General features: G+C 37.0%; 1 long non-coding RNA gene across 6 annotated transcripts in view; it reads right to left on the bottom strand.

Moving 5' to 3' along the window:
- The window catches only part of LOC106729714, a 284,345-nt gene that overhangs the window by 173,796 nt on the left and 86,781 nt on the right, over positions 1–23,768 (bottom strand). The window lies entirely within an intron of this gene.

Genomic DNA, 23,768 nt, shown 5'->3' on the forward strand with positions numbered 1-23,768 from the left:
TCTAAACCCCAAATACTGTTTTACTTTTTTTTTTTTTTTCAAATAGAACAAGGCATATGTTGAAAGCTATTTGTTAAATCCTTGCTCAAAAAAACACCAGTAATAAGCATATATTCTCTGGAGAACAACTTGCTTTCAGATTGAAATCACCTGATAAACCATCCAGCTCAGTGAAGCAGAGGTGTGTTTCCTTTTAGATCATGGAGATCAATGCAGAGACTAGCGAAGAAATCACAACTCAAGCCCAGACCACCTTTGGACCATTAAAAGAGGGAAGAAGACACAAACAGAAAAGAGGAAGAAATTTTCCTTTGAAAACGTCTGGCAGATCTTCTGTAACTCATGGATGCTTATCTGATGACCACACAGGCCCCCTGCTTGGGTTTCTAACCAGTTACCTAAATGTGCTAAAGAAGAACAAAGTTAAATTTATTAGAACATATATTTATTGACAATCACTAATTTATGCATTCTCATTATCGTATAGCCCAAAGGAATACTTAAATTTTGTTACAAATATTGATAATGGCTTTAAAGTATGCAGCCACTTGGGGCTATATTATAAAGTGAAGAGTTGAAACAATTTTCTGAGCAGCCCAGATCATTAACGGCCTTTTATCTGCTACATCCAGCAGAGAGGAGAAAGAAAAAAAAATGGGGGGAAATGTTATCTTGCTGCTCCCTCTGCCTGGAAGTTCTTCTCCCAGAAATATGCAGGACTCGCTTCCTCAAATCTTTTCTCAAATGTCACCTTCTCAGCGAGGCCTTCTCCAACAGGGAAGATTGTAACCCTCCCCTTGCCTCCAGCTCCATGAGCCTTCCTTGACTTTTTTTTTCTCCATAGCTCTTACATTTTCTAATAAGCTGAATAATGTACTTATTTATTTTGTGGGTTGTCTGTTTCTGTCCAATAGAATGCAAGTGCCAGAAAGACAGGAATTTCAGTTTCCTTCATTTTTTTGCTCTATCTGCAGGTCCCCAGCTCATTGTAGGTGCTCAAAAAAAAGGTGTAGAATAAATAAGTGAATGCTAGGTGCAACTTAATTGACAGAGGTCTGTCACTGTGACACTTGGTAGGGGCTCAATTCTATGAACCTTTTTTGACTCCCTTCTGCACACAACATTTAACAACCCTATGTGTAGCTACTCTTATCCATTGGTTCCTATGAACTGCCCTATAGAATAGCATACCTTTATATTATGAATGATAATGTAGAAGATGAGGTCTCCAGAGAGTTGGCAGATAAAAATTATCACAGATTCTCTCCCACCACAACTAAAGAAATTTATAAATTCTATGCAAAACAAGATGTAAAGAAATAAACTAGTAGCATTCAAACATAAGAAGGAACACAGATTTACAATTATTTTATGAAAAGGATAAGCTGAAAAGAAAAGGAAAGAGAGAGAAAGAGATTATTCCAGAAACCAGTATGGCTACTAATAGTGAATGAAAACGAGAGAGAAAGAGAGAAAGAAGGCAAAATCATATATAGAGAGAGAATACTTCCAAAGTGGGAAGAAGACCAAAGGTATAGAAAGTCCAAAGGAAAGAAACATAAACATCCACCGTTGCCGCCTCGGAATCAGGAAAAAAAAAATCTCCTGAACTCGCTGTCTATTTTGTGTCTTGTTTTTTCCAGCTGAGAACAAAGCTGCAGAGAGAAGGCAGGCTTTTCACAGTGACCTAGGACTAATTATAGCCAACAAAATGTATGTATCTAGCAAAACAGAAGACCGAAAGCAAAGAAAATATGAACAGAGAGACATAAAGCAAGCTCCTCTGAAGGTGCAAAAGGCCCAGGGCGAGGACGCCACAAAGAACCCCAGGCTCTGTGATGCTCCTTCCCCGCAGACCTTGAGGCTGGAGGTCCAGCCCACAGGGTTCACTGGAGTTCTTGATAGGACGAACAGTCGGGAAGAAGGAGGTGAAGAAGAAGGAGATGCAGCTTTTCTCTATGCAAAGATCAGTGTCCAGGATCCACCCTAAGTTGGGCGTCCCCTGGCCTTAGACAGGACATCACACCAAGTTGTAGTAAACTCTGCTCACGGTGTCGAATCAAACTGGAGTCATGAGAGCAGAGACCGAGTTCACAAAACATAGCTTCCCACAATCCAAAGGAGCTGTCCTCCTCTCCCCTGTCCCTCCCACAACAGAAAACAGGCACAAAACACATTACCCAGGCCTCACAATACACTCTAAAACATACAAACTGGTCTCAGATATGATGGGAAATCAATTAAAGAGAGCCCCCTCCCACAATATCAGAGAAAGCAAAAGTCCCTATAATACTAATGACAGCTAACATTTACTGTTTACTGTGAGGCAGGCACTAGGCACTTTACAAATATCAATTCATTGAATCTAACAACAAACCTATAAGATAGTACACAGTTCATATTCGAAACACTGGAGCCAAATGGGTCTGAAATTCGTTTTTTTTGTTGTTGTTGTTGTTATTTTTAGATTTCAGAAAGGGAATAAGGTTGTATGTGCACTACAAGACATAAAATTCACGGGTCTTGGAGAAGCATTTTGTATTCAAACGTGAATATTTTGCAGTGAAATCTATGAATATTCACACTAAGTTGGAAAAACAAATTGTGTAAATAGCTCATATCAATTCAAATCAGGCCAAGTTTTGCCACCCACATGAGCTTGTGCCAAACTTACAAAAATGTAGGGTTTGGGGAGCATTTTGGATTTTAAATTTGTGGGTAAGAGACTTGGACCTGTGTAGTAGCCCCTGCACAAGTGAGGAAGCTAAAGCAGAGAAAGGTTCAGGTTACAAGTTCTCGTAGGTCAAACATGTAGAAAGTAATGGAATCTAGATGTGAATGCGGACTCCAGAGTTCAGCTCCCAGCTGACAGAGTTACCAGTTTGCTTCCATTCACTCAGCAAGTATTTATTAAGGAACTACAGCTAAATTACTGGAACGAGAGATAGGGCAATGAAGAGACAGACACAGTCCCACCTCCATGGAGCTTACAGCTTAGTGAGGACAAGGAACAAACACACAGTGTGCCAGGTAGTGGTAAATGCCAGAGGTACCCCAGGGACTGCATCGCAGACCCAATCCTTCTCTTCCCCCTTTCATAACAGGAACCCCATTTCTCCTCGGTAATAGGGATCAGGCGTCATGGCCTGTCACTTCAATGCCTTGGAGAATCTAAAATGGCCAGAGGGCATTCTGTCTAATTTAGTGCAACAAAACTGTATAACCTAATGGAAGCCCCCCTCCCTTAGGCAACAGGACTTCCAATTTACCAAGATCAAAGCTGCAGAAACAAGAAGCAGAAATTCCAGATTATTAGGTGTGATAAAGACAAGGGTTCCTCACTGCTCTGCTTCTTGTCTCTCAGATTGTATACTCTGGCTGTAGGGGAACGGTACAGACATTACTGACGTGAAGTATATACTACGCGCTGTAGGACAGCACCGAAACATCAGAGTGATGACCCCATAGCTCCGCATTTAGTAGGCCTATTTACTGTTCAGTCCAGTTGTTTTTAAATCATGAGGAAGTGGCAAGACCAGTGAATACCATGGAGCTCATTGCCATACTTCTTTCACTACGAAATGAGTTTCCTGGTTGAAAGTGATGCTGTAAGGAACACTACGGCATTTTGTGAATGCCCCAATGGCAGATGGTAGTGCTGACAGAAGAAATGTGGAAAGGGAAGGCAAACCTGTAACCAGAATACGAATCCTGTAAGGATAGCTTCCCCTATCATAATGGTAGGAAATCAATATATTCAACTTCCCACCGAATGGCTGGCTGGTTCCCTCTGAAAAGGGAGCCATAGTGGGGACAAAGCATTGGTCTGTGCTGTAGACAGGATGGACACTCGGCAATAGCAGTGGTCAGACTGCCTTGGTAAGGGAAGGTCTATGCTTTTAGGCCTATGCATAACTTCCATCCCTGATGCCATGCCCACTTTGTCAAGGAGTCTTTTGAGCAAGCATCATGACGGCTGATATAAAAGGCTGATATCGACAATACAGGTCATCTTGCCATCTTGTTACTGAGTGCCTGTATTGAATGGGCATTCATCTTCCCTGAATCTTCTTGTTACCACCCTTCCGAATCCTTTCTTTCTAAGACCTAGATCAATTATCTACCCTATTAGCAAGCTCATGACCCAGTGCAGATCCATACTTCAGGCTACCTTTTTCCCTAAGGAGAGTAGATCACCAGATGTACTGCTAAAAATTCTGTCCCTTAGGAAGCTCCTCTTCACCTCTGACTGTAGACACTTTTAAGTAGGTTTATAGAAACATTTTATTCCTCCTCTATACCAGCCTATGTATTACACACACACAATACTCAAGTTGACTTTCAATTTTTTCTCTTCTGTTAGTTGGTCATGGGCAACTCCCCATGAGTTGAAGGAAAGGTGGTGAGAGAAAATGATGATACCATGTGAGTCTGAGCCACTTTTTTACATGATTTACTTGTGCCCTCTGGAACTGGTCAAACCCAGATCCACTTTTAAGTAATGATAGATTGCTGCCATGCAATTTATGCTATGGTAGGTCAGAAAAGACCCAGACCATGATGAGTTTCTCAGATATTACAGTCACTTGGTATCTCATGGTCAGCTATTCCATCTGTTTGAGGATCCTCAAAACAGAAACTCCTTCTCACAGAGAGAATTTCAACAGCATAAAATGTCAGAACCTCATTCTAAAATCCTATGGTGTGAGAGCCAATCCACAGTGATCCCCTTACTGAAGGCCATATGTGTATCAAGAATCATAAGGCAGCTTTCACCACAGCTTGAACTTTCTGCAGAGCTCTCGTTAGGTCTCCACTCAAAAACAGCAGTCTTATGAGCAAGCCAGCAAATAAACCAGAGTAACATACAGAAAGGTAGTACACAGCGCCTAACAGCTTGTCTTTCACTTTAGAAAGAGTATCCAGGTAGTCTTCAGACCACCAGAATTCTAGCAGCTCACCAACATGGTAGATTCTTGAGTTTTCATGGGGTTTATTTCCACTCATAGACACGCAAAGTCTTACTAAGGTGTGTATGTCATTTGCTATTTTTTGCTCACCAGATCTCATCATCAAAATGCCATCAGTATTACTGGTCAGTGTAATGTTCTATGGGACATCAAGATGATCAAGGTGTCTCTAATACGTTACAACAGAGAGAAAGAGTTGGCACAGTCCATCAAGAGTATACTCTAGGTCCTATCATAAAAATCAAAATTGCTTCTGATTTTACTATTGGATATAGGATTTTTTTTTTTTTTTTATCTGTAACTGCAAACCAGGGGCAGGAACTGTGCTGATTTGCTCCAGGAAAGATACCAGATCTGAATAGCAGCTACAAATGGCATCACTATTCAAGTTTATGAAAGCCATTATCATTCTTTAAGATCAATTTAGCTTTTGGACCAATTACACAAGTAAGTGGAAATGTGGTCCTAATCTCCACAATTACTCCCAGGGAGAGTGCACTGCTCTTGGCATACTATTTTAGCCTGGCAAAGGTAGTTGGAATAGTGAGGAAAACTAAGTTAAAAAATATGATGAAAATGCAATCACCTAAATTTAAAATAAGAACAATTCTACAAGACTAATGACCCAGTTTCTTCACCAAATGTCATGAAAAAACAGGGAGAAGAAACTGTTATTGATAAAAAAGACTTGAGATATATCAACTAAGTACAAATATGGAGTTTATTTAGGTACTGATTCAGCCAAATCACAAAAAAAAGCCAGTTTTTTCATATAATTGGGGAAATTCAAACATGTATGGTAGATGATTTTAAAGAATTATTATTAATTGTTTAGATGTGATAAAGATATGATGGCTTCATTAAAAAGTAAAAGTCCTTATCTACTGGAGGTACATAGTCAAGATGACATGATGCCTTGGACCTTTTAGAAATCTCCAAGGGGTGGGGGAAAGTGTTAATGTGGTTAGACAAAGCAATATAAGCAAAATATTGATATTTGTTGAATCTGAAGGATGAGTACATGGGGTTATTATCACTGTTCTATTTCTGTATGTTTGATTTTTTTTTTTTCAAAATTGTAACTTGTTAAAAAATGGCTCCATCTATCTATCCTCCATAGCCCCTTTTTACTGGTAGGTCACAATGGCATACTGGGTACTTAGTGATCAGCCTCAACCCAGGGTCAGTATTTTATAATATATGGAAGTTTTGGAAAATTCCCTTTTCCCAAAGTACAGTCACCCTATAAATGGCCGGTGGAAAATGCTTAGAGAAAGATATTACAGTATACATTTGTGACTGTGCTACTTCGCATAAGATACTTCTTATAGGAACCCAACTGCCCTTTAGTCATCCCTCCAGTTCTGAACTGGCTTAAGTCTAGTGTGGCTGGCAGCCTGTGAATTCCCACTATGGAGAGTCTATAACCATGTTTCTGCCTAAAAGATTAAATAGTTCAATCAGTATCTTAGTAGACTATACATCTATTTCATTCCTATAGATCCGTGATCAATTGACCACCACCAGAGATTTCAGTGCACCAAGATCGTTGGCCTCTTTGATCCTGCCTGTTCTAGAAATTGTGTCTCTCTAATATCAAGCACCACTACCTGGCTTCTGCCTAACCAGGACATAATTTTTCCCATTAAAATTGGGATCCCAATTCAATATTAAGCACCACTACCTGGCCTCTGCTTAACCAAGATCTAATTTTCCCCATTAAAATTGGGATCCCAATTCAGTGGTGGCACTTCCAAACATCATTTCCAGGTTATGGAGCAGAGATCAGCGAACTTTTTCTGTAAAGGGACAGACAGCAAATATTTTAGCTGTGAGAGCAAGTCTGTCATGACAAAAGCACCCATGAACAAATGGGCAGTGTCCGTGTTCCAATAAAGCTTTATTTATGGACATAGAAATCTGGATTCCATATAATTTTTAAGTGGCATAAAATACTCTTTTTTCAGCCATTTAGAAATGTAAAAATCTTAGTTTGCATGCTATACAAAACAGGTGGTAGACCACTGGCCTTCAAACCAAAAGTTGCCAATCCCTGGTCTAAACCCTTAGAATTCATTCTCCTAATGAGAATGAGTACTCCCTAGGTTTCAGCACATCTAAAAGAAGTAGAAAGCACTTGCAGTTCCTTTGGTCTATTTACTATCTCCCTCTGGAAGTAAATGCACTCTTCTCCCCTGCACAATGCTGTTATTTAACTCTACTTAGGAGCCTAGAGGCCTTTTGGGTGGGTCTAGGAGAACAGGCATTCCCCAGCAAGGCAACTGCCTCAGGGAACATCATTGAACCGTCTCTGGGAAAGAAAAGGGTGATTTCTTGAGACAGGGGAGGAGGGACTATTTGCAGCAGCAAAGGAGGCTCAGGGTGATTTGGAGATTCAAACTGTGTCTGCATAAATGTCCTTTTCTGAAGTCTCAGAAGATCCTTCCTTCTCAATCAATGTTCTAACCTTAAGCACAAGTGACTTTCAAAGGTTGCATACTTAACTAGAGTTGTAATTCTGCAGCTGAGCAATTTGATTTTAGATCTGATCTTCATTCCTGTCTGCTCTGTAGCTATAGGCAATAAGAGATTATCCTAAGGCCTCCAGAGATGGCAGATACCAGGAGAAAAGAGCCATGGAATACCATTATGCCCTCAGGACTGGGAAGGGGAGGAGGAAGCAGTGTTATCGGAGTCTAGTGAGAGCTGGAGCTGGGGAGGAGTGGCCACTTTCAGGAACTGACCTGGGGGGGGGGGTGCAGCAAGAGAAAGCAAGAAAAAAATACCCACTCCTCCCACCCACCCCCCATCATCATTTGACTTCCTGTAAGCCCTTCCCATTGGTCTAATCCAGCTGGAAGCCAGCCAGCCAGGGAGCCCAGATGATGCCAAGAGCCATGGTCAGCCTCCTGGGGTACAGAAGGAGGCACGGCAGGACCCAGAGTCGAATTGGGGCAGGTGTGCAGTGGGGCCAACAACTGGAATAAACAGCACATACAGGTGTCCCTCTTTTAAGGATAAGGAAACATGAGCACAGTTACTTGCTCAAGGTCACATAGTGAGTGGCAAAGCTAGAATTCAAACCTAGGAAGACATTCAGAGAGATCTTCATACAGAGCTTAAACTCTCAGCAACTCAGACAGACACCACCGACCACTAGAGAATTTAGGAAAGAGAGAACTCACCAGAGTCTCTTGAAAAAAAGGGAAATGCTTGATAGCAAAATAAGGGATGACTAGAGAATCCATGACAAAGGGATCAGTGATGAGCAGTAAATAAATATATGAGAATGTTATGGAGGAAAATGCTACGACTATTATCAATTTAACAATTGTAAAACAAATGAAATATGGAGTTAGTGGCAGAAGGTAGTTTAAGGACACTAATACCTTTATCTCTTCTTTTGTGGGCAATCAACAGTGACAAAGTTGATGAGTAGGAAATAAAATTGTATTCTTATATATTCTGTTTTTTGAGTATAAATATAATCATATTTTTCAAATGCTATACATCTTTTTAATTTTTGTCTCCCTAATTTGTCATGGGTCAAAAAAGGTGAGTTAATATAACCAGCAGTGTGTTTCTGTCCATTTCTGAACACATTTGTCCATTTCTGTCCAAATGTATTTGTTACATTTCCTGCTTTTTATGCTTGATATAACTTGATGTTAGAGTAAAGGAAAATGCGAGCATTAAGAAAAGCATTTTTATCTGCAATGTTGCTAGGGAAGTTTAGCCTTCAGGAGAACTGAGTTTCTTAAATAAAGGATGTAGCCAATATTTAAAGGATTAAACATAAAGTTATAGTTTCTCTGTTCATTATTCCATTGGTAGTAAAAGGCCATTTTCCCTCACATGTTTTTCCTATCTGCAAGAACTGCTGCATATCTTCAGATGTCAGAGAATATTACTCTCTCCTGGAGTCAGCAACTTTTACAGGAAAGGGCCTTGAGGCTTTATTTCTGGAGGGGACTCAAGAATTCTTATTTTGTTTTGTTTTGTTTTTTTTGTGGTTTATCTCAGATGGAAGGTTTTTTCCTCGGATGGCGGTGTAGTACGTACATCTCATGGTGGTGGCCTGGCCAATCACCGATTTTGGTTTCTCATTTTGGTATTTATTGCATAAAATTTTAAATAGCCACATCCATTTGTGGATTTTTAATCTTAATACTATTCTTAAAGTACACTTCCTTGCTCACTTAACACTTTTGTCTTCATGGACTAATGTTAATGTCATAACTCTATCTTTTTTTGCTTAGCATTTACCTCCGATTTCCTTGTCTGCTTTTATAACCTTTCTGAATTGCTTTCTTTAGAATGTGTCCTTTGTATAGAGAGCACTTAGTTTGATTTTTCATCCAACCTGAAAACCAATTTATAACCAGTGAGTTTATATAATTTACATGAATTGATATAACAGATAAATTTGGTCTTAATTTTTTCATCGTATTTTCTTTTTTCTAATTATGCTTCTTTTGCTTTCTTTGGTTATTATCTATAGTAGATGCTTACTGGTGAAAATACAGAAGCATTCTCACTAAAATCTGGAGAAAAGGACCCCAACACCACCACTAGTATTTAATTTTACGTAACATTATTTTCTGGAGATAACTAGTCAACACAGTGAGGGAAGAGCAAGAAGAGCTTAATATATAAGGCAGAAGGAGGAAATTTTTTCAGTATTTTCAGATAGCATTATAATAATCATGGAATATCTAAGAGAACCAACTGAAAAAGATTAGAAACAATTAGAGAATTTGATAATGTGCCTAGTTACAAAATCAATATACAATGGATCCATTGTTTTTCTAAATGCAAGGGAAAAAGGAGAATATAGAATAAGAGAAAGAATGTTATTAACAACAGCAACCAAGAAGAAAAAATATCTAGAAATCAATTAACAAGAACTTCAGAAGACCTATATAAGAAAAAAACAAAATGCTACTGAGGAACATAAAAAAGACTTAAATTAATCAAAATATAGCTCTTATTTTTAGACGGAAGGTGCATTATTGTAAAAATATCAAATACCTAAATTGGTCTAAAAATTTATGCAAATTTAAATTCAATTAAAATTTTTTGAAACTTTATAAAACTAAAGTTAATTAGAAAAAAAAAATTCCAGAAAATTCTTACAAAGAATAGTAAAGTAAAACAATCCCATTAAGACATATTTCAGAGCTTTAAAGCTAAATTAATTTGGTACCGTTTTACCAATAGAGCATAACACAGAGTTCAGTTAAAGACCCAAGTACACATGGGAGAGTACATACAAAAAAGTTACACATTTGTAATAAAGAGTGTTGGTATAGTCTGCAAGATCATCATTTGGAAAATAATTAAAAGCTGGGCCTCATCTTTAATGCTTTATTACTTCTAAGTATTCAAAACTTTTGAAAGTTTAAAAGCAAAAAAATAAGAGTATAAAGTACAGCTACATTTTTGCTACATATAGGAAATACATAGGAAATGCTGCAGTTCATTTCTAAATATTTTATAATTTGTATTGTAATCCCCTTTCTAATCTTTGGGTAAATTAAAAGTGATTTTTTTAAGTTTCCAAATAAATTGTTAAAGTTATCTTCTCTTATTTCTAATCTAATTGCAATAAATTTAGAGATTATATATTTTTAAACTTTGTGGAGATTCCTTTACACTGTGTCTTGATTCAAGGTCAGTTTTTGTAAATGTTCAATGTACATTCAATAAAAGGACTGTATATTCTTTAATATTGGGTGCAAGATTTTATGTACATTTTATGTACATGTGCCTATACACATCTATGTGAATCAACTTTGTCAGTTGCGTTGTTCAGATTTTTTAATCTTCATCCATTTTTGGCATACTTTGTTTCTAACTGAGGTATATATAAGTAATTCAGTATAATTGTAGAGCAAAAAAAAATCCATAAACAAAAAGATAAATACTGCCTAATTCCGTTTATATCAATTTCAAGACTAGGAAAAACTAACTGATGGTGACAGAAATCAAAACAGTAGCTGCCTACAGGGTGGGGAGAGTAGGAATTGGTTAGAAGGGAGCACATGGGATTGGGATGTTGATTAGATGAGTCTCTCTATTGGTCCAAACTCAATATCTCCTTTTAAACCTATTTGTTCTCTCTGTTGCCCAAGGCTATGTTGTTATACGTATACAGGTTCATAATTCTACCTTTTGGTGGAATGTTGATTTTTCTTTTTAGTCATTTTGAGTCATTCTATTTAAACTATTAATTGATTTGCCTTAAATGCTGTTTTTGTCTGATATTATTGCTATACCAGTTTTCTTTAGGTTGGCATTTTCATGATATATCACTTTTTGTATAATTTTGTTTTAGGTATACTGCATAAATAACATACAGCTGAACTTTAAAAAATTCACTCTAGTAAACTCTGTATTTTAAAAGGAGATTTTGGTCTATTTGCATGCATTATAAATACTAATGTATTTAAATTTATATGCATCATTTTATTTTGTTTAATATTTATCATTATTTTTCCTTGGTTTTTAATCTTCTTTCCTACCTTGCATTGCATATGTAATATTTTATTTTCCTCATTTTTCTTCTATTAGTATACACACCATGAACCATCTCTATCTCAATTGCTAACCATTCAATTTTATCATGCAAACATATCTTTTAAACAAAATCAACAATTATTTAGGGTTTCCATTCTCTTCTTGACTATTCCTAGCCACCTAAAGAGAACTGAAGCAGTCACCACCATCCTATTGTTAAGCATTGTAGTTTTTTTTTTGTATTAAATAGTTAAGTAAACAAACATAATTTCATCGGTTTGCATGCCCATTGTCTTCTATTGACCATGCATAACTTCTGGGTTCACTTTTCTTTATTTTTTTTAACATTTTTTATTGATTTATAATCATTTTACAATGTTGTGTCAAATTCCAGTGTTCAGCACAATTTTTCAGTCATTCATGGACATATACACACTCATTGTCACATTTTTTTCTCTGTGAGTTATCATAACATTTTGTGTATATTTCCCTGTGCTATACAGTATAATCTTGTTTATCTATTCTACAATTTTGAAATCCCAGTCTATCCCTTCCCACCCTCCACCCCACTGGCAACCACAAGTCTGTATTCTCTGTCTATGAGTCTATTTCTGTCCTGTATTTACGCTTTGTTTTTGTTTGTTTGTTTGTTTGTTTGTTTTTGTTTTTGTTTTTTAGATTCCACATATGAGCGATCTCATATGGTATTTTTCTTTCTCTTTCTGGCTTACTTCACTTAGAACGACATTCTCCAAGTCCATCCATGTTGCTGCAAATGGCATTATTTGATACTTTTTTATGGCTGGGTAGTATCCCATTGTATAAATATACCACTTCTTCTTTATCCAGTCACCTGTTGATGGACATTTAGGCTGTTTCCATATCTTGGCTATTGTAAATAGTGCTGCTATGAACATTGGGGTGCAGGTGTCATCTTGAAGTAGGGCTCCTTCTGGATACAAGCCCGGGAGTGGGGTTCCTGGGTCATACGGTAAGTCTATTCCTAGTTTTTTGAGGAATATCCACACTGTTTTCCATAGTGGCTGCACCAAACTGCATTCCCACCAGCAGTGTAGGAGGGTTCCCCTTTCTCCACAGCCTCTCCAGCATTTGTCATTTGTGGATTTTTGAATGACGGCCATTCTGACTGGTTGTAGTTTTGATTTGCATTTCTCTGATAGTTAGTGATATTGAGCATTTCTTCATGTGCCTTTTGATCATTTGTATGTCTTCCTTGGAGAATTGCTTGTTTAGGTCTTCTGCCCATTTTTGGATTGGGTTGTTTATTTTTTTCTTATTGAGTCGTATGAGCTGCTTATATATTCTGGAGATCAAGCCTTTGTCGGTTTCATTTGCAAAAATTTTCTCCCATTCCGTAGGTTGTCTTTCTGTTTTACTTCTGGTTTCCTTTGCTGAAGAAGCTTGTAAGTTTCATTAGGTCCCATTTGTTTATTCTTGCTTTTATTTCTTCTAGGAGAAAATTTTTGAAATGTATGTCAGATAATGTTTTGCCTATGTTTTCCTCTAGGAGGTTTATTGTATCTTGTCTTATGTTTAAGTCTTTGATCCATTTTGAGTTGATTTTTGTATATGGGGTTAGGGAGTGTTCTAGCTTCATTGTTTTACATGCTGCTGTCCAGTTTTCCCAACACCATTTGCTGAAGAGACTGTCTATTCCATTGTATATTCTTGCCTCCTTTGTCGAAGATTAGTTGACCAAAAGTTTGTGGGTTCATTTCTGGGCTCTCTATTCTGTTCCATTGGTCTATATGTCTGTTTTTGTACCAAAACCATGCTGTCTCGATGACTGTAGCTCTATAGTATTGTCTGAAGTCTGGGAGAGTTATTCCTCCAGCCTCTTTCTTTCTCTTCAGTAATGCTTTGGCAATTCTAGGTCTTTGATGGTTCCATATGAATTTTATTATGATTTGTTCTAGTTCTGTGAAATATGTCCTGGGTAATTTGATAGGGATTGCATTAAATCTGTAGATTGCCTTGGGCAGTGTGACCATTTTAACAATATTGATTCTTCCAATCCAAGAGCATGGAATATCTTTCCATTTTTTAAAGTCTTCTTTAATTTCCTTCATCAATGGTTTATAGTTTTCTGTGTATAATTCTTTCACCTCCTTGGTTAGATTTATTCTCAGATATTTTATTACTTTGGGTGCTATTTTAAAGGGGATTGTTTCTTTACTTTCTTTTTTTGTTGATTCATTGTTAGTGTAAAGAAATGCAACTGATTTTTGAACGTTAATTTTGTAACGTGCTACCTTGCTGAATTCTTCGATCAGCTCTAGTAGCTTTTGTGTGGAACTTTTACGGTTTTCTATATATAGTAACATGTCATCAGCATATAGTGACACTTTTACCTCCTCTTTTCCAATTTGGATCCCTTTTATTTCTCTCTCTTGCCTGATTGCTGTGGCTAGGACTTTCAGGACTATGTTGAATAGGAGTGGTGATAGTGGACATTCTTGTCTTGTCCCAGATTTTAGTGGGAAGCTTTTGAGTTTTTCACCATTGAGTACTATGTTGGCTGTAGGTTTGTTATATATAGCTTTTATTATGTTGAGATATGTTCCCTCTATACCCACTTTGGCGAGAGTTTTTATCATAAATGGGTGTTGAATTTTATCAAATGCTTTTTCTGCATCGATTGAGATGATCATGTGGTTTTTGTACTTTCTCTTGTTGATGTGATGTATTACATTGATTGATTTGCGTATGTTGAACCACCCTTGTGTCCCTGGGATGAACCCCACTTGGTCATGATGTATAATCTTTTTTATGTGTTGTTGGATTCTATTTGCTAAAATTTTGGTGAGGATTTTGGCGTCTATGTTCATCAGTGATATTGGCCTATAATTCTCTTTTTTTGTAGTGTCTTTGCCTGGTTTTGGTATCAGGGTGATGGTGGCTTCATAGAATGAGTTTGGGAGTATTCCCTCCTTTTCAATCGTCTGGAAGAGTTTGAGAAGGACTGGTATGAGTTCTTTGTATGTTTGGTAGAATTCCCTGGTGAAGCCGTCCGGTCCTGGACTTTTATTTGTAGGGAGGTTTTTAATTGCTATTTCTATTTCCTTTCTAGTGATCGGATTGTTCAAGTGTTCAGTTTCTTCTTGATTCAGTCTCAGTGGACAGTATGTTTCCAGAAACTTGTCCATCTCCTCTAGGTTATCCAGTTTGGTTCCATATAGTTTTTCATAATATTCTCATATGATATTCTGTATTTCTATTTTATTTGTTGTAATTTCTCCATTTTCCTTTCTTATTTTGCTAATTTGTGCTCTCTCTTTTTTCTTCTTTGTGAGTTTGGCCAGAGGTTTGTCGATTTTATTTACTTTTTCAAAAAACCATCTTTTGGTTTGGTTGATTTTTTCCATGGTCTTGTTAATCTCTATTGTATTTATTTCCTCTCTGATCTTTATTATTTCCTTCCTTCTGCTGCTTTTTGGGGCTTTTTGTTCTTCTTTTTCTAATTCATTCAGGTGGTGGGTTAAATTGTTTATTTGAGATTGTTTTTCTTTTTTGAGGAAGGCCTGTATCGCTATAAACTTCCCTCTTAGCACTGCCTTTGCTGTGTCCCATAGGTTTTGAGTGGTTGTGCTTTCATTGTCATTTGTCTCAAGGTATTTTTTAATTTCAGCTTTGATTTCCTCATTGACCCATTGTTTTTTCAATAACATATTGTTTAATCACCATGCTTTCTTTTTTTTCTCCTTTGTTTCTCTGTTGTTGATTTCCAGTTTCATGGCATTGTGGTCAGTAAAGATGCTTGAGATAATTTCTATCTTCTTAAAATTGTTGAGGTTTCTTTTGTGCCCAAGTACATGATCAATCCTGGAAAATGTTCCATGTGCACTTGAAAAGAATGTATATCCTATTTTTGGGGGGTGTAATGCTCTGAAAATATCCACCAAATCTAGTTTTTCTATTGTAGTATTTAATTTCTCTGTTGCCTTGTTTATTTTCTGTCTGGAAGATCTGTCTAGTGATGTTAATGCAGTGTTAAAATCTCCAACTATGATTGTATTCCCATCAATATCCCCCTTTATCTCTGTTAGTAATTCTTCTATGTACTTAGGTGCTCCTATATTGGGTGCTTATATGGAGTGAAATATCCTCATCTTGTATCACTCCTTTAATCATTATAAAATGTCCTTCTTTATCTTTCTTTATGGGCTTTGTTTTAAAGTCTATTTTGTCTGAAATCAGTACTGCAACACCACTTTTCTTTAACATACGAACTTTTGCTAGTCTTTTGTTGAGTCATTGGCAGAATAAACCCTTTTAGTCTTTGTATGTCTCAAATATTTGTATTTGCTCCTCCCTTACCCACCAGAGGAGTGAGCCTGGTTGTGTTTCCCCATAGTCAACTGAGTGTACGTGGCCACCTATACTCCCCAGAAGCATTAATCCTCACTGGGAACCAGTCTGCCTGTGACTTCCACCCTGCCCCTGACTTTACATTTGTTCCAGTTCTCCGGATGGCAATACTCATCTTGTATTGAAGTCCAACTACCTGTCCTTGCTTCCTCCTCTTATGCACTATTTTTCACTGCAGTGCATTTGGTGAAGAGGGAGATGTTTGAAATGGATTCACTCTTTCCTTCATTGCAAGCTCTTGCTTTTCAAAACAAGTTATTTATTCTGAAGTTTTCATTTGTTTGTTAGATTATAAATTCTGAATAGGATGAGAAAATCAAAAGTTTCTCTTCTGCCAGTGACTCAGATTTGTTTACTCAGTAAACTCTCATTATGTTCATTAAATAATCTATTGTGTAAATCAACCTTTTTTTATTCGTAAACAAGTTCAGTCAAGGTTTTTGGAAGTTTAGACAGTGAGCTATTAATTCTAACTGAGATTAGGGAAGGAGTCACGGATTAAGGGATATTTGATCTGTGTCAAATATCTGTGTCAAGTAGATGAATAGGTGTTTGTCAGACTGTCAAATGATGTGAGGCTCAAGGCAAAAAAATGGGTCACAGACTGGCCCACGGATACAATTTGTCTTGCAAAGTGGTTTCAAAACATGAGCCAATATTTTAAGAACAAGGAACTTCAATAAAAATTAGGATTTCTAGCTCTGATAGGAAAAAAGAAAAAACAAATAGTTTTGGCAAAACAGGCCCAGCCCTCCAGCCCTCACATGGGGCTGGAGCTGAGAAGTTCTGCCCTTTGTGAGAGGGGTCTTTAGTTTTCCACCTGCTGCTCTTCCTTGTATCACCTGCTTGTGTGTATGGCCCCTGCGGACTGTCTGGGAGACTTCAGAGGTGCACAATACATTTAGAAAAAATTTGAAAACTGGAGAGTGATATGATCTTTGTTTTCATGAAGCATCTATGGTGGTGAAGGGGTCTGAGTGGGCAGGGAGCACAGGGGACAATTTAAAAGCAGAGAAATCAGTTAGGAGCTATTGTAATTGTCCAGGAGAAAGATGACACAGTGCAAACCTAATCAGTTAACAGCAGGGCTGCAGGGGAGGGTACAGAATCAGAGAATTTTTAGAAGCAGAATCAAAAAGACTTGAAAATGAATTAATGACAGTTGAGAGGGAAAATGTGTCAAAGCTGATTCAAATGTTTCTAGCTTTGGGGACTGTTTGTTGCCATCAGTTAAGACCTAGAACTATGAAGAAAGTAAAAATTTTGGTGGAAAAAAAAAAATTGTGTGTGTGTGTGTGTGTGTGTGTGACCTCTTTGGATCAGAGGCTGGATCTTACTTATCTTTGTGTCCCCAGCTTTGAACACATCTCCTGAAAGGGGTTTAATAAATAAATGTTGAATTGAACTCAATTAAGCTTATTGATTTTAACTTGTTTGTGGGAAGGTCATCCAGGTGGAAACGTCCAGAAGTCAATTTGTCATTTTAGAGCTCAAGAGAAAGGTTAAAGCTGGAAATAAATTTCAGTGTTGTCAGCATATTTACTTTCTTGACTGACTTCCATGGGTTGTATTTTACTAAGGCATACTTACTGATAGTGTATCTTGATTTAAAAGTTTATGATTTTGTTTATGATTGCCGTAAGTGCTTAATATCAGTGTGATAACGAGGAGATACTGGTATTTTCACCATCTCTTCTCTTGTGCCGTTAGCAGTATATATAAACCATGAGGAAATGTTTTTCACCGAAAGATATTTCTGATAGACTCTAAAATGACAACAAATCTAACTTCTTAGAGTCATCAGATAATGTGAAAGGAACTTAGGTGATTTAAGTATAAATACATCAACTCTAACATGACTAAAGTTTCAAAGTACTTAATTTCAGGGCTAAAAAAAAAAACCATGCAAAGTGATATAAGCAATCATGCCTGGGTTTCAGCACCAACAACAAAAGAAAAATGGCATAAGCAATGTTCTACGTGAACATTGATTATTCGCTCAAAGGTAGCATCCACATAATATACATTTTTGAAATCAAGTAATCATTGTTTGAATTGAGCTAGTTTTTAGCTTAAATTTGTTATATTCATGGAAAAAATATGGTTTCCATTTTTAAGTATGCCATGCATATCTCTTCTGGGTATAACCTTCCTTTAGAAAGCACATAAGTAGGTTTAAAAAAAAAATGGGAAAGGGTTCATAGCTTTTTTCACAGTTTCCTGTGGTCTTCATCTTCTTTCAAAGTTACCTGTGGTACTTGGTAATTCAGCACTTAAAAGACCTCAAGGGATCCTGACCTCGTAACTGTACCATGTTCCCTGCCTGGAGATACAGCGGAGTTGTCACCTTGATGACCATACCAGACGAAGTGAGTACTACTCAGAGTAGAGCACAAAAAACACTTAGGATGACACAGAAGAGAAGCTGGAATTCAAAAAGGACTGTTCTCTTCTATTTCCTATTTTTTCCTCCTTTTATGTTTCTTTGACAAAACCAGAGAATACTGAAAAAAGTGGAACAAGATTTCCCCATGCACCTGTCACCCAGCTTCAAAACCCTTCAACTCAGGGTTCTGCTTGTTTAATCTATTCTACCATCTGCTTCTTCCCTTCCCCACAACAATGGGAATATTTCGAGGCAAATATTTGCTATGATGTTATTTCATTCATAAATATTTCAGGACACATCTCAAAATGATAAGAACTCTTTTTAAAACATAGTCAAAATGTTGTTAGTCTGTTGTCCCCACCAAAGTAATATTCTCTAATATCATCAAATATCCAGACTGTGTTTGAACTTCTCTTATTTTGTGTTGGTTTGTTCTTACCACTGAGTTAGTTTGGAGATGGATCCAAACAAGATCCACAGTTTTTGCATTTGTTTGATAGGTTCTTTATCTCTTTTAATTGACAGATCCCTCTTCCTTCATTTTTCTATTGGCAATTTATTTGTTAAAGAAACCAGAGGGGGAGAGTATACAGCTCAAGTGGTAGAGCGCATGTGAAGCACACACAAGGTCCTGGGTTCAATCCCCAGTACCTCCCCTAAAACTAAATAAATAAGTAAACCTAACTACCTCTCCCCTTCAAAATACAAAATAAAATAAATTTAAAAAAAAAAGAAAAAAATAGAAACCAGGTAATTTATTCCTGAAGAGTTCATCATATTCTAAGATTTTGCTGACTGCCTTTTTATTATGTCATTTAACATGTTCCTGTGAATTGTAGGTAGATTTAGAAGCATGATTTAATTAGGGTTTAAAATTTAAGTAGAATGTTTGTAGAGGTACATAATACTCAGTTGTCTCTCTTTTAGTGATGTTAGTAGCCATCAGTAATCAGTGCCTAGATCCACTGTTTCATTAAGGGTTTAAAATATAATATTTTATCACTCCTCTGTCACCTATTAGCTAACACTTCTATGGACAGAAATCTTTCCTCATCAACTGTATAGTTATCCTGATGACAGTTCATATGGAAATACAAGTAAATGCTTGATTCTTTTCTTTTATTTACTGGTTTTCAGAATAATAATCCAGTTTCCTAGCATCTATCAAATGGCTGGTGAGTTTTTCAATATAATTTTGTACTTATGGATTTTAACATTTATTTCAATAATTTCCTATTAGTTTTCAAACTGTCCTATCTTTGACCAGCAGGAGAGTCTTAAAGTTGGATCCTAAGTTTTTTTCATACAACCCCAGTAGTCTGTTGATTTCCTTACTCTTTGAATAACAAGATAGCTATCTAGTGTATTTCTTACTCTAAACCAAAAGCCAGACATTTCTCCAAAGCATCCTGTCTTTTTTTTTTAGCAGTATATGATATTTAGAGAACAGAGTTTGGGCATGCTCAGATTTTCAGTGCTGTAAAGTGTAAGAAATACCAGGTATAGGTGCTGTAACCTTCTCACCGTAGGTCACTTACACTGCTATTCCCTGTGTCTCGGACACTGTTCTCTCCCTTCTTTATCTACTTAACCCCTACTCATCTTTCATATTTCCAGGAGGGCTTTTCCAACCTCTTGACATGGTCAATTTCCCCTGCTATACTGCTCTCAAAAAGCATTTGTTCTTCAATATACTTAGCACTCTTGATAGCACTATTTGATATATGCCTAATTTGCACACTGCAGGGTAACAACCATGAGGGCAGGAACCATATTGGGTTTTGCTCATGACTGTGTCTTAAGTGCCAAGACAAAGTCTGACACAGATGAACACTCTGTAGTGTGTTGATTAGTGTCCCCCAAATATTGATGTATGCATAGAGCTTCAGATTGTGACTTTATTTAGAAATAAGGTATTTGCAGATGTACTTGGTTAAGATGAAGTCATAGGGGTTTAGGGTGAGTGCTAAATCCAATGACTCATATCCCCATAAAAAGAGGAAAAGATGAGCAGATACAGGAACTAAGGCCATGTAGGATGTGAAGACGGGAACAGAGATTGTAATGGTGCAGCCACAGGCTAAGTAAGGCTGAGGATTGCTGGGAACCACCAGAAGCTGAAAGAGGCAAGGAAGGATTCTTCCCCAGAGCCTTCAGAGAAAGGACAGCCCTGCTGACAGCTTGATTTCAGACTGCTAGCCTCCAGCACTGTGAGATAATACATTTCTGTTGTTTCAGGCCACCCGATGTCTGGTACTTTGTATGGCAACCCTAGGAAACTAATACAGTGGATATTATACTTCAAAACTGTACTAGGAAATGTGATTGCCTTAAAAATCAGTGTGTTATGTAATATAATTAATCTGATTAATCAAATCACTACAAATCTGGTGTCTGGGGTACAAAGGTAGTGCCTCCTGTCCTCCTTTCAGATAAAGTCTCCCACCCCATAAGCTTCCTCTGCTCCTCATGTCTGAGAGCTCTTAATGCCTGGTGATGGCTGTTGGAGCAGATCATCACTAGAGGATATACTATAGGACAGGGATTCCTGCCAGAGAAAGATTGGGGTGCACGGGAGGGTTGTTTCTGAAGCTACTAGGGAAGCCATGTTGCAGAATTGCAGACACAGAAGGCAAATGCAAAGAAAACATGGAACTTTAAGACAGAATTATACAAAGCCTCGATGACTTGGAGTTGATCTCAGTCTTCCAGTTTGAGAATTAATATCACTTTAATGAGACCAAGATATCCTAGGTCAACAATCTGCTCCTAATACATGTCATCTTTCTCTACAGCTATATTCACCTAGTTTCTTAGTCAAGACAATTATATTCCCTTCCTTAAATCCTTTCTCTCTTCCATCACACCAAAACTTCTCACTCACTCAGTCATTACACAGGAGCAGTCCTACTCCTCATCCATTATTCAAAATACTCTAAACAGCTAACTTCAATGTTGAGTAAATCATGCTAATCAATGAAGGGTTTACTTTATGAGTTCTATCAAGCAAATAAAACCAAAATAAGCTCTCGAAAAATGCTATAAAACATAGGCAAGGTATCATTTAACCTAGAAACTATGGATGACAACTACAAAGTTTCATTATGATTTTAAATTAATACCTCACTCAATAAATGCAAAATAGTGAGTTATATACATACTTCTCGTTGCTTTAAAGAGATTTCGAACTAAGGGCTTTCTAAGTGAATTGTCACCAAAGATTCCACAGAAATCTAGAATTCTCCCTACTTTTTTTTCTTTTCTGTTATACTCACTAGTCTGCTGTATTTTTTTTAATTCCACATGTAAGTGATATCTTGCAGTATTTGCCTTTCTCTGTCTGACTTATTTCACTTAGCATAATGTCCTCCAAGTCTATCCATGCTGTACACTAGAAACTAATACAACATTTCAAATCAATTGTACTTCAATTAAAAAGCAAACAACCAACCAGCCCATTTAAAATATGGGAAGAAGAACTGAACAGACATTTTTCCAAAAGAGGAAATGCAGATGGCCAACAGGAACATGAAAAGTTGTTCAGCATCACTATATCAGGGAAATGCAAATCAAAATCACAATGAGACACCATCTCACACCTGTCAGAATGGCCATCATCAAAAAGAACACATATAACAAATGTTGGCAAGGACGTGAAGAAAAGGGAACCCTCGTACACTGTTGGTGGGAATGTAAATTGGTGAAGTCACTATGGAAAACAATATGGAGTTTCTCAAAAATCTAAAAATAGAATCACCATATGGCCCAGCAATTACACTCCGGGGCATATATCCAAGAAAAACAAAAACATTAATTCAGAAAGATACGTACACGCTACTATTAACAGCAACATTATTTATAATTGCCAAGATATGGAAGCATCCCAAATGCACATGGACAGATGAATGGATAAAAAAGGCATAGCATATGTATGTGATGGAATACAACTCACCAATAAAAAAGAAGGGTATTTTGCCATTTGCAGCCCTCATTCATTTTTTTTCACTTCAAAAATAAGAATTTCATAACTGACATAAACATTTCCATTGCGTCAAAACAACAAAATACCAAGAAATAAAGTTAACCAAGCAAGTTACCTATACTCTGAAAACTGTAAAACACTGATACAGGAAATTAAAGATGATACAAAGAAATGGAAAGATATCTTATGCCCTTGGATAGAATTCTCCCTACTCGATATCATACTTGGCTTGATTAAGAGATTAGCTTCATGTGATAGAAACACTATTCAATTTGAAATCATAAGACTTAAATTTGAGCCTTGGCTCTGCTATTGGACATGCCACTTAAGCATGATTAAATGAGAGGGCAAAATTATACGTGTCTAAAGGCAGTGCCTGGTATTCAGCTGGTACCTAATAAGAACAAGCATGGCATATCATTAGATTTGAAGTGAAAGGATTAGGAGCGAAAGGCTGTAGCATGAAACAAGCCAGGCTCCAGTTCTGCTCCTGCCCCTCACCAGCTTTGGATGTTGAACCCAGTTAGGGGGCTCTCTCAGCCTAAGCCTCCTCCTCTGTGACAAGGGAGAGTCGGTTCCGACCGCATAGGGTTCTTGCAAACATTAAGAAATATAATCCATAAACAGAACTTAGCACAGTGTCTGGAACATTGTAACTGCTCAATGAGAATTTTTGTTGTTATTGTAGTTCATGCAACTTAATGTGTCAGAGAGATGCTTTAGTAGTTTTAAGTTTTTGGATGTTTTAGAATACTATGATATTGAAGTAAAATATTATTTGAGCTACTGTGTTTTTAATTAAATACAAATTAATTCTAAATTATCACAGGCTAAAATCTAAACTTAAAATTATGACAATAATATTACCAAAAATTAAGTATAATGAAAAAAATCAAATATTTTACTACTAGGGTGCAATACATAGAGGATCCATCTGACACATATTCCTTGTCAAATAGTACTAGCAAAACATGTTTTATGGGAAGATTATAGGTAAAAACACACTCTAATACATATTCATTCATTATTTCTGAGGCACTGGGACATGATCTCCCAAACTGTTTTCTGGTGTTTAATATTCAGCCATTAGAGATTTAATCCTTTGACTTAAAAACATAATCTCTGGGAAGAAGACAACATGCTGTCAGGTATGAACATCTAAGTGTAAACGAGGTTATCAGAGGCACTCCAAAAAAGACCACTGTTTCCTAAATATCCTAGAACCAGAAAAGGTAGCAATCCAAAGGGAAAATAAAGGTGAACAGATGCTGTGAAGACAAATTTCACTTTCTTCCCAGCTAAAGCTGTCTCCAACATTGATAGTGTGGAAACCAGGAACTTTTTATAGGCAAGAATTGCTTTGATTTAAAAACAAAATCATATGTCTCCTTGCATTTGTGTAATTGTGGAAATCAGATCTGATTAAAAAATTCTAAAGGAAGGCTTTAGGGTATCTTTCTTCTTTCAGATTCTGTCAATGATCCAGACACTGATATTTGCATCAAAGAACATGATACTT

The sequence above is a fragment of the Camelus ferus genome, chromosome 8 (assembly GCF_009834535.1).
Source record: "Camelus ferus isolate YT-003-E chromosome 8, BCGSAC_Cfer_1.0, whole genome shotgun sequence".
NCBI classification, from domain to species: Eukaryota; Metazoa; Chordata; class Mammalia; order Artiodactyla; family Camelidae; genus Camelus; species Camelus ferus.